The 10,694-nt window shown below is 49.1% G+C and overlaps 1 long non-coding RNA gene across 1 annotated transcript in view; it reads right to left on the bottom strand.

Annotated features, from left to right (window-relative positions):
- The window catches only part of LOC109316482, a 16,023-nt gene extending 7,679 nt beyond the window's left edge, over positions 1-8,344 (bottom strand). Inside the window, exon 1 of the long non-coding RNA XR_002102852.1 lies at positions 8,082-8,344. This is a non-coding gene — a long non-coding RNA (uncharacterized LOC109316482). The remainder of the gene's footprint in view (positions 1-8,081) is intronic.
- Positions 8,345-10,694: the final 2,350 nt, after the last annotated feature.

The following is a 10,694-nucleotide window of genomic DNA, read 5'->3' as shown; positions in this document are numbered from 1 at the left end:
TCCCTACTAGTGTGCTCACCTCACCCCAAATTTTGGTATCATCAGCTGCCCACTTTCCCCCAGGTCGAATATGACCTGTCCACCACCACCCTCTGAGTATGACCCTTCAGCCAATCTGCAATCCATCTGACTGTGTAGGCATCAGTGCCACAGTCACCTAGTTTTTTAATGAGGATTGGGTGGGAGATGGTGTCAAAGGCCTTGCTGAAGTCCAGAAAGGCTACATCCACGGCGACACCTGCATCCAGTGCTTTTGTGACCTGATCATAAAAGGCAGTCAGATTGGTCTGACACTAATGAAACTGTGCTGGTTGCCCTTGAGCATCATCCCTGAAGCCAGCCCATCGCAGATGTGCTCCTTGATGATCTTCTTAAAGAGTTTCCCTAGGATTGAGGTAAGACTGATGGGCCTATAGTTGCCCAGGTCCTCCTTCCTCCTTTTTTTTAAAGATGGGGACCACGTTGGCTATCTTCCAATCATCTGGAACCTGGCCTGAGCACCACGAGCGCTCATAAAGCTGTGCCAAGGGCCCTGCAATAACACCTGCTAGCTCCCTCAACACCCTGGGGTGGAGAGCATCTGGACCCACTGATTTGAACACGTCTAGCTCCTCCAGAAGCTCTCTAACCTGGTCTTCCCCAACCTGAGGTCTGGAGGCATTCCCCTCAAGTCCAATTTGCATCATGGGGGGGAAGTCCCGATTCGTGCCCAAGAAAACGGAGGTGAAGAATTGGTTAAAGAGGTCTGCTTTTTCCTCTGGCGCAACCACCAGATTGCCCAGAGTATCTTGCAGGGCCCCACATTTCCTGGTGCTTTTTTCATCCTCTCTATATATTTGAAAAAGGACTTTTTATTATCTTTGATCCTAGCTCTATGTCCGCCTTAGCTTTCCTGACAGCCCCACTACAGGCTCGAGCAGAGGAGGTATACTTCTCTTTGGTGATAGCACCCCACTTCCACCGGGTATACGCCGCCTTTTTGGCAGTCAGGCATTCCTGGACGCCCCTGGTGAGGGCAAGTTTCTCCTGCTTATTCCCCATACTATGAGCATTGGTATGTAGGCATTTAAGGCCTTGCATAGCTGCGTGTGCCACCCCCCGATTTGGGAGACTGTCTGGACCCCTGTTTCTTACCTGGGCACTCCCTTGCATTTGTCACCTGTCTTGCTCAGGTGGTGTCTCCTCGTCTTCCTGCGGCCCCCTCCCCTGGCGAAGCTAATTTAAAGCTCACTGTACGAGATCAGCCAACCTGGAAGAGAAGATACACTTGCCTTTAGGAGAGAGGTGAAGCCCATCCCACCCCAGCAAGTCCCCCACCCGAAAGCATGGATCATTATCTAGGAACCCAAGGCCTGCCTGGCAGCACCAACTGCGTAAGCGCTGGTTGACCTCGCCAATGCAGGCCTCGTGTCACCGTCCCCGCCTACTCACTGGAAGAAAAGAGGAGAATACCACCTGTGCCCCCGTCTCCTTAAGCTTGTCCCCCAGAGCCTTGAATTCCTTCATAATGTGGTCAGGGTTGCCCCTGGCTGTGTCATTCATTCCCAGTCAGGGTGGCTAGGAGCTGGAACCAACTTCCAAGGGAAGCGGTGCTTGCTCCTACCATGGGGGTCTTCAAAAGGAGGCTAGACAACCACCTAGCAGGGGTCCTTCTACCCCAGCATCCTTTCCTGCCTATGGCAGGGGGTTGGACTTGATGATCTGCTTAGGTCCCTTCCGACCCTACCAACTATGAAACTATTTCCCACCAATTCTTCCCTGTTTGTGAGTAGCAGGTCAAGAAGAGCATGGCTCCTAGTTGGTTGCTCCAGCACTTGCACCAGGAAGTTGCCCCCAACCCTCTCCAAAAACTTCCTGAATCGTCTGTGCACTGCTGTATTGCCCTCCCAGCAGATGTCAGGGTGACTGAAGTCCCCCATGAGAACCAGGGCTTGTGATAGGGAAATATCTGCTAGCTGTTGGAAGAAAACCTCATCCACCACTTCCTGATCTGGTGGTCAATAGCAGACCCCCCCACCATGACATCACCCTTGTTGCTGTCCCCTCTGACCCTGACCCAGAGACTCTCAACAGGCCTATTTCCAACTTCATACTACAGCTCTGAGCAATCATACAGCTCTTTTACAAACAGGGCAACTCCTCCTCTTCTCCCCTGCCTGTCCTTCGTAAACATTTTGTAGCCATCCATGACAGTGCTCCAGTCACGCGAGCTCCCACCAAGTCTCTCTTATTCCAGTCATGTCATAGTTTTGTGACTGCTCAAGGACTTCCAGTTCTTCCTGCTTGTCTCCCAGGCTCCATGTATTTGTATACGGGCACCTGAGGTAACTACTTGATTGCCCTGATTTCTCTGAAGAATGAGAGCACCTCCCCTGTTGCCCCCTCCTGCTTGCTCTTCCTCCAAGTCTCCCACTTCCCCACTTACCTCAGGGCTTTGGTCTCCATTCCCTGGTGAACCTAGTTTAAAGCCCTCCTCGGTACATTAGCGAGCTTGTCTGCAAAGATGCCCTTCCCTCTCTTCATCAGGTGGATCCCATCTCTTCCCAGAGAAGAAGCATGTCCTCACTGCTGGCCTTGGTAGAGGGGCTTGTAGTTTTTAGGTGATTACCAGTGTGGACATCAGTCCAACATGGATTTTCACACTGCCCCTCTGTGTACATTAGGGAGTACCTCTGGCTGCCAGTGTACCCTAAAGCTTCTGTGGGAACCAGTGCTCCTGTCTGCACAGTGTGCTTTCCCTCCTCTTTTGGGATAGAGGAATGAAGTGAGAAGGAACCACGTCCCCACTTTCACTCTGCTTTATTGTTTTTTTTTCAATGCTGACATAGAAAGCTCTTCTGGAAAATGCTGGGCTGCTTGTTTTTCACAATAGCCTCCCTTCCCTCATCTCTTGAACAAAGCTAAAATTAAATGGGTCTTGCGCTAAGTCCACTGAAGTCAGCTGCAGGGGAACAGCTAACTTGGTTCTGCCTCCTGAGCAAAACACTGCCAGATAGTGCATGGGCAAGGGGTGGAGGGGGGTTGTCAGGGTGGTCAATCTTACTTGTCCCAGGGACTCAGAGACCCTGGCTGTTGCTCTGTGTTGCTGTCTGCCTGTGCCTGGTTACTACTGCCACAGCAGTATGGTGTTTCCCCCACCCATGGCTGCTACTGCTACAACAAAGACTCCTGAGGAAGGCCATCATCTCAATGTGTCCTTTAAGTCAGTGCCCAGGGCTCATACTCTCCTTACCACCCGTAGTTATACTGCATTTCAACAACTTCCTTTTGGAAGAGACTTGGCAGTGGCAAAGGTCTTACTTGCCAGCCCAAGGTGAAGATGGATAAGTAGTTAAAATGGCTAAACAGAAACCAACAGCTAATGCATGAATACTGACTAAGGAAGATAAGAGGCTGGTGATGGACAGTTCCAATGCATTCTATTTCCATTTTACAGAAGAAAGAGACCACTATATTGGACTGCCATGTCTCATTGGAGACCATGATAGAGCTTTGACAGAGTCATCAGAAGAGGTAGAGAATAAGCAAAGCAATGGTGGCTGTTGTATTTCTCCCTTAATCACTTCCTTAATCACTAAATTAAAAAACTCAATTCTTAAAAGAAGGTCAAAATAGCCAACACATGACAAATGTTCAAGATGGAAAGGATAAATGCAGAGGATTTAAAATAATACCACAGTCTGGCATGTCTAACCCAGAGCCTGTTGTGGAGATGCAATTTTTTTGTTATGGCTGCCTGTCATTCCTATCAGGTTTTATTTATTTTAAAAATGCCTACCAGATGGCGAAATGTAAGCTTCAGTGTGTTACTAACTTTGAACTAAGCAAGACATCTATCCATAGGAAACTTTGAATGATATCTTACTGTGCAAAAAAAAAAAAAATTAAGTAGAGAATGATAAAAGCAGAGATGGCTCATGTTGATCATCCTCAATTTTCTTGGCTTGGATTTGTGAAATGAACCTCAGTCCTATTTTTATATGTCCACAGTGTCTTAAAACAACTTGTTCCATCTCTTGGCTCATCTATAATAAAGCTGGAAGCAGATTCACTATATCTGGGAGAGAAACTTCCTTGTCATCTACATCTGCCCTGACTCTGTCCTACTGCATAGTAGGCTGGAGAAAATATATTTCCAAAATCTACTTCAGAAAAATAGACCGACCCTAAAGGAAGCTAAATTAGTGCGTTATTGTTTCATCCTGTTGGTACAGGTAAGATAGGTAAAAACCATTGTGATGCATCCCAACTTTGATGTAGTGAGTTATGACTGATATTGCACTGATCCAGCTGGATGTCCCTTTGGAATATGGTGGTGTTGTGACGCCAGTACTTTTGCCCAGTGGCACAGAGCCACAGTCTCCCTCTGCTCTTTACACTGTGACTGCATGGGGGGAGCACCCAAGGTAGGTGGTGTGCTTTCTTCTTCATGGGGAAAATAAGATGGACATGGCCTGTGGAGTGATTCTGTCCCTATGTGGCAGGCTTTAGCTTTAATGAAAGGGGGTGCTTATCACTACATGGGACGGGAGGTGAGTGGAAGAACCTACAGGCCTATTGTAGAAAATTTCCACAATCACTGAGTTAGCAGCCGTGCTTCCTGTATGTTGCTTATGGTTGGCTTACAATTGTTCAGGTGTAATTTGGATACTGTCTTACAGATTGGCAGGCCTAGCAATTATCCTTATTAAAACTCCCATGCTTTGCCTTTAAGTGTGTTCTCTGCTTGTCTCTTTGATTCCTAGATCATGGAAAAAGCAGTCTCAATGAAGATACAAAAAGCCTTGCAAAAACCACTGAAAAGTTAAGGATGAAGATAACGAGAAGAAGTTCATTATTGTTTTGTTTTATTTTGTCTTAATAAACTTAGAAGAGATAAAATGGTCACTTTCTAGCACAGGCTTCATTTAAGGGTAGTTGTCATACCAAGTCCAATGTATTGTTGTTATCCCCTTTACCAAGTGACCCTCCACAGTCCAACACAGTGGTGTACCAGTGCAGGCAGTGAGAGGGAGTGCATTGTAAGTGGAGAGTTTGGACCACTTGGAGTCAAGCCTAAGTGGTCTTGTCAGAACAGAATAGGTGCTGTTAGCTTGAGACTGTTGGAAAATGCATATCTTCTACTGATTTTTCCAATTGTTTTTTGTCGACAGTCTGTTATAGCAAGTTTAGCCCTGCAAATTTACAGTGTAATAAGTGATCCTCTGCCAATTTTTCTCTCAAACAGATGGGAACTTTGCTAGGAGGCTACAGAAGACATGAGTGCCTATACTTAAGAATGTGGCCTGTGCGAGAAGTTACTATTTTAACCATCCTGGAGGGATCACAGCGAGGATGCTCTGTGCTGGGTTTGCTTCCTCTGAAGATCAGGATTCATGCCAGGTGCATTGCTTCTCATAACAAATGTCATTGAAAGTATCCATGTGTATTATGATTCCATTTGGGGACATGGAAGCACCAGTGCCAGATTATAACATGCTGAGGCCCTAAACTACGTACAGTTTAAGAGGCACCATATGATAAAAATAATCTATGAAATCAACAAAAATGGATTTTCATGAAATTTTAAGACAAATTATTGTTATTCCTGCAGAAATTTATGAACTCAATATTAATAACAACTATGGAACCATATATATGTATATTTTTGTCATATTAGAATGAAAACGTCCAGGTTTTTTTTCTTATTTAGAAGCCCTTCATATTGTGAGGCCCTAAGCTGTAACTTAAGTAGCTTAAACCTAAATCTGGCACTGAGAAGAATCCTGTGTATGCCAAGTCATGTCTAAAATGCAGCACACCCTAATAGTAGCCTGCAGCTTGAATGGTCAATGCCTGTAGCATCAAAAGGAAGATAAAAGCACTTTGCCTGAACTAGAAGTCCACGTAAAAACATGATGCTAAAGCTTTTTAACCACAAGAGCTTAGTGATGAAAAATCTATAGGTATAAATGGATTGTAAACAGTAAGTGGGATCAGACTGGCTTAAGTCTGAGTGATGGGATGATCTCTTACACTTCCTGAATCCTATCCTGTATTCTGGAGAAATATTCTAGCTCTCTATTATGCTAGAGTATTGGATAAATGCTCTAATAACCATTCTTGGGACTAGTAACAGTATTTAAGTACGTTAAGTATAATGACTTATTGGAACAATACTTGATATTTTTATACAGTTTCATCTGTTCAAATCACAGATCAATCCTCATAACACCCTTGTGCAATAGGTGAACACTATCCCTATTTTACTAATAAGGAAATGGAAGTGGAAAGGTGAAATATTTTTTGTCAGGGACAGAGCCAGGTTAGAACTGTGGTTCGCTCCTAATGTAAACCTTTCATAAAAACTTATAATGCACTTTATAGTGGGATTAATGCATAATTAACCAAGAGTTCAATGGTCAGTAGTTGCTTATGGATGGTAATAACGATGTTTACATACACATTGCAGAATTTAAACTACTGATGCCTATAACATGTTACAATCTCTAATCCAGGGGTGGGCAAAATATGGCTCACAAGCCGGATTCAGCCTGCCGGGCCATTCTGTCCAGCCTGGGAGGCCCCTAGAAAAATTAGTAAGTTAATATTTGTTTGCTTCTGGCTGCCTGTCAAAGATGACAGGAGCCAGGGGCAGTAGGACCCAGGGGGAGCCTCAGCAGGTCTGAGCAGCTCAGCCCCACCCCACCCCACTCCACCCCACCCTCAGCCATTACCCTGCCTTCCTGCCCCTGTACTGCTCCAGCACCACATGGCTCCCAGATGCATTGTGAGACCAGGGAGCATGGGATGCTGGTACCCCAGGGGTGTGTGTGCGTGCATGTGCACGTGTGTGTGTGTGTAGGGAGGGTCAGAGTGTGTGTGTGTATCTGTATGGCAAGTCCTACATGCACACCCCACCATATACATGCACCCACACACACCCTCACTGCCATACACACAGACACCCACACCCCTTCCCACACCCCAGCCACCCTCTGCCCCACACAGCCCCCCCACAAACCCCATATACACCCATACCTCACTTATCCACACCCACACCCACATGATCTCTCACCCCACATTCATACCTATCCACCCCCCACAGGCACACCCACATCCTCAGCCCCTCACAAGCTTATATCCCTCCCATACTCCCCACCCCACACAATATACAAGAGTAAGACTTAATGTTAAGCTATTATATACAATCACTTCTATGTCCATGTGGTGAAGACTTACCTCAGCTGAGCGAAGAGCAGAGCCAGCGGGACGCTGCACTGGAGCCAGAGCACAGTGAAAGTGAGACTGCAATGGGCAGAGATGCTGTGGTAAAGGAAAAAAAAACAACTGAGACAGAAGGAGTCAGGATTGGCTCCTATGTCGGCATGGGCATGCTTCATGGCGGTGTGCCCGGGCTGATTCAGTCTAGACCCCTTAAGCTGGCATAAAAAGCTCGGCAGGAGGTCAGCAGAAAGAACCAGAAGTGAGGTCCCCGACTGGCCCAGGGGGACTATTTGATGTCCTCATGATGTCGTGGTGTAGACCGCCAGTCTCTATGGGTTGCCTGTGGATGGTGGCTGGTGGTGAACGTGCACCCTGCACCCCCGATGGGATGCAGGGAGGGAACTGATGTTAAAACCACCCCCTGGAGGGGTGGGTCCTGCTGGTAGTTATCGTCGGTTGGCATGTCACTGAGACGAGGGACGACTGGCACCAGAAGACATCAACTAAAAACAGACTGGAGAAGGGTAGCTTGTTGGCGTCCGGTGCTCGATGTCTTCCTGGTGGTTGTCTAAAAGGCTAAAAGCTAAAAGCTTAAAAGTGTAAAAAAGCTAAAAGCCTAAAACCACCATAGGGGTGCCACTGGGTAGGGTGACCAGTGCCTTAAAAACACCAATAAATTATGGGGGACAACAAAAGAGAAAACAGGGTGTACTCGTGTGGGTCATAGGGCCAAAATTAGTGCTCCCCTGGGGGACACCGAGCAGAGCACCCCGGACAGCGCCCACTGGCTCGTGAACTACTGAGGGAACTCGTCGGCAGCTACTGCCCAGCGGTACTCTGGCCGAAGATGCACGCGAAGGACACCGAGGAAAAACGCCCCAAGGTCTCCAGGAGCCTTCCCGGCCAGAGCCTCCTGCCTGGACCGCCAGATGACAAGCTTGGCCAGTGCCAGGAGGAGGTTGACCAGGAGGTCCCGGGCCTTGGTGGGGCGACAGATGGGGTGTGCGTAAACTAAAAGGTGAGGGGAGTAGTGCAGCCAGAACTTGAGTAGCAAGTTCTGGAGGAGGAGGTGCAGGGGCTGCAGTCTGGCGCACTCAATGGCGAGGTGAGCCAGCATCTCCCTCTCACTACAACATGGGCACTGGTCGGAGACTGGTTTGAAGTGGGCCACCCACATACCCATCACGACGGCCCCGTGAAGAAGCTGCCAGCCTAGGTCCCTGGTGGCTCTGGGGATGAGGTCAGAGTACAGGCTCTGCCACCGGGGCCCATCGGCCTCGTCCCTGCCAAAATAGTTCTGCCAGGCAGTGTCCTGGTGGGCTGCGAGGGTGGTGTGGTGGATCATCTGGCAGACGAGCATGTATAGCTGGTGTCGGTGGACCGTGGAAAAGCGGACTGGGCTAGTGTCCCTTAATCGAGATAGGTGGTATGCCAGGAAGTGCCCCGGGGCCCGCTGCGAGGCAGGCCTGATCAGCAACTCCACCGGCTTGGGGGACTCAAGGGGGCGGGGTCCACCCTCTCGCAGGACCCGCTCGACGTAGGCAAGGATGGCTGTGGGCAGCGCAGCTTTCACCTCCTGGACTAGGTGCGAGCAAGTTGCGCGGCCTATGGCCCAGCCCGTGCACTGGGCCAGCACCATGGGGCTCAGCCATCCTTGCTCGGCGTAGTCCGGGAGGTCTCCGATCTGGGTGACGCCCACCCGGGCCATCCTCAGGGAGACCTCGAGCAAACCCCCCATCGAGACCGCCAGCAGCAGATTGAAAAACAGCAGCTCGGTGAGCAGCTTGCCATCCTCGGCCCCAGAGGGACCAGATCCAGAACCCAGTCCCAGCACAGGGACTTGGTGCTTGCCCCAAGAAGGGGTTTTCTCAAATACTCAAGGCCAGGGAAAGCTCAAGGACTTACCTATAGAGACATCATGGATATTGGACATCCACAGTGCAGACTGGATCCCGGCAGGATCAAATAGGACGAGAATTGATGGATGATGGACCCACAACAAGTACAAGGCTCAAGTAGGCAGTGAGACACGATGGGACAAAACAGCCTGGGATTAGGAAGATGTATAAACAAGGTAAGGGATGGTAGGGAACACTTGGGTCAAACAAAGGGTCTGGGGGTACAGGTGGTGTTCTCTTTGATCCTCCCAGTCTCGGGGTATAGGCTGAGGAGGGAGAGGAGGATCCAGGTAGTTAACCAAAGACTGTGGTGCTGGTGTCATCAGGAAGGCTTTGGCTTCCAGGACCACAGCCCACTCTTTGGTGAGAGAGGCAGCGAGCTGCTGGGAAGAGATGGCCTCTACCTCTCTCCACTGGGGAGGAGGATTTTCTCAGCCAGACTGGCTGACCTGTTCCACAGGGCTTTAAACTAAGCCCGCTGGAGGGTGGGGGGACTACTGCCACTGCTGGCCCATTGAGCAACCCTTGCAAAGCCAGCAGACCAAGGCACTTAGGGGAGCCCACTCCTGCCCCAGCCCTGGTATAGTCTGTGGGCAAGGCAAGAGCCCCCAAGGGGATACTTGCCTGCCTGTACACAAATGCCAGGAGCTTGAGGAATAAGTAAGAGGAACTTATCCTCCTGCTTAACACAAATAATTATGATGTCATAGGGATAACGGAGACCTGGTGGGACTCCACCCATGACTGGACCACAGGTATAGATGGCTATACACTGTACAGGAGAGAATGAGTAGATAAAAGGGGCAGAGGTGTAGTCCTTTATGTTAAGGAAAGCTACACGTCCCTGCAAACTGATATTGGCAACCAGGGTGGATGACTGGAGACCCTCTGGGTTAAAATCTGTAGAGAACACAGCACAGGGGATATAACGGTGGGAGTCTACTACAGACCTCCCACCCAAAGTCAAGAGCTTGACCAGGAGTTCACCTGGGAACTGGCTAAGGCCGCATGCTCCAGGACCATGGTTATCATGGGTGACTTCAATTACCTGGACATCTCGTGGGAGGATCACTCAGCAAAATCCAAGTGGTCGCAAAGCTTCCTCTCATGTGTGGATGACCTCTACCTGACTCAAGGAGTCTACGGGCTAATAAGAGGTAAAGCGCTGCTCAACCTGGTACTGGCTACTGGGGATGAACCAAATCAGCAACCTAGTGGTCAATGGGAAGCTGGGTGACAGCAACCATGAGCTGGTCACCTTCACCATCCACCATAAAGCTGGCAACTCAGTCAGCAACACGGAAGTCCTTGACTGCAGGAAAGCCAACTTTGACAAGCTCAGGAGGCTTGTCAGTGAGGCCCTAAGGGACCACAGGGGGAGGGGAGTTCAGGAAGAGTGGTTGCACCTCAAAGGAGCGATCCTCGATGCACAAGCTAATTCTATTCCATCTTGGAGGAAAGGCAGCAAGAGGGCACAGCAGCCCCCCTGGCTCTCCAAGGATCTAGCAGACCTCCTGAGGCTAAAAAGAAAGGCCTACAAAGGATGGAGGATGGGATTCACCTCCAAGAAGGATTATTCTGCACTGGTCT

The sequence above is a fragment of the Crocodylus porosus genome, unplaced genomic scaffold, assembly GCF_001723895.1.
Source record: "Crocodylus porosus isolate Cpor-Errol unplaced genomic scaffold, CroPor_comp1, whole genome shotgun sequence".
Lineage (NCBI taxonomy): Eukaryota > Metazoa > Chordata > Crocodylia > Crocodylidae > Crocodylus > Crocodylus porosus.
Note: the sequence above shows the minus strand (reverse complement) of the source record. Positions and strands in the feature narration are given on the sequence as shown.